The following is a 1,569-nucleotide window of genomic DNA, read 5'->3' as shown; positions in this document are numbered from 1 at the left end:
TAAAATATAGTATTTTGATACTAGTTTTATATTTCCTATTTGTTCTTTGTTCTCTCTCTCAGCTACTTGTGGAAAATAATTACAAACTATGTTCTTTGAAAAATCATTACAAAAATTCATAATCCATAGTTTTATTGTAGTCTTTTCATTAATGCATACATTATTTTATAAATTTGATTTTTATTAGTATTTTCATCATTAAAATTGTTTCAATTAGTCACATTAGAGTCATTAACCTATTATTGTTAATAAGAATTGTAGCACAAGAGTAAAATTCAAAAGCAAATTCATGAAACAAAAACAATAATGTGCAAGTGATATAAGAATAAGTTAACTGAGTATACTTACATCTTAATAATTGTCTGTTAAAATAGAAAAACTGAATAATGCAAATCTTGTAACACAATCACAGCTGGGAAGATCAAAATGACTGTTAGGTAATGCTGTTTCTGAGAACAGCAGCTTCTAAAGGCCTAACATACATTATTTATCAATAATTATTACAATCACATTATGAATAACGAAGAATTATACTCCTCATTTTATAGTTTCAGGAATGAATGCAAGCTGAGCTTGAAGAACTTTACCAGCATCACATAGTTTAAGCAGCCAAGCTGGATCTTAATGTAGGCATTGGGACTGCAGAACTGGGCCCTTGACCAAGATGCGCTCTCTTAGAGTATTTGCCAACTACACAGAAATGTAACTGGATGAAATTATTTTCTTTATTTAATGTTTAATAAATTTCAAGCTGAATATATAAGAATAGTATTGAAACTATCATTTTTATGAATTATAGCAATGATTTTATTACAACGATCCTTATTATTTGGAGATGGAGCTAGGTTTTCCTCTTGATGAGATAGAGAAGGATGATGGAAGAAAATTCCACATTCCCTTATAGAGTCATGCTAGTAGGAATACTCCTCATTATTCCACATTAAGAGTTTTTCTTTGGCCCTGGATGTTGCAGCTCAGTGGATTGAGGGCTGTGAACCAAAGAGTCACTGTTTCAATTCCCAGTCAGGGTACATGCCTGGGTTGCAGGCCAGGTCCCCACTAGGGGATGTGGAAGAGGTAACCACACACATTGATATTTCTCCCCCATTCTCCTTCCCTTCCTCTCTCTCTAAAAATAAATAGATAAAATCTTTTAAAAGTGGGTTTTTAAGCCAATGAACCAGTAATGAATTATTTATACTTATTTGAAATAAGTATAGCAGTTCACTCGTAGGAAATAAATGGTTAAACAGAAGCTCTGTTTTACGCAAACTTCCTGGTGGAGGAGAGTGAAAGTGTGATATCCCAGGGATAGAAAGAATCTGATGCAGTCAAATCTTCTTCTAAACAGGCTAATTATAGAACCCCCATTAAAAGAAATTCAGAACTGGCTAACAGGAGAATGCTTATCTATCAATGCACTAGAACATACCTGCTTGGCTAGCATTGCAAACCTGGTGACTGCAAATGCATGTGAGGGGAATCTTTCTGGCACCACAGAGAATGTTACATAAGCTATGTAACTAAATGTAAAATTGAGATGGATCATGACCAAAATGGTTCCTTCCA

The sequence above is a fragment of the Artibeus jamaicensis genome, unplaced genomic scaffold, assembly GCF_021234435.1.
Source record: "Artibeus jamaicensis isolate MK-2021 breed Jamaican fruit bat unplaced genomic scaffold, CSHL_Jam_final scaffold_916, whole genome shotgun sequence".
NCBI classification, from domain to species: Eukaryota; Metazoa; Chordata; class Mammalia; order Chiroptera; family Phyllostomidae; genus Artibeus; species Artibeus jamaicensis.
This window is presented reverse-complemented; position numbering follows the sequence as displayed.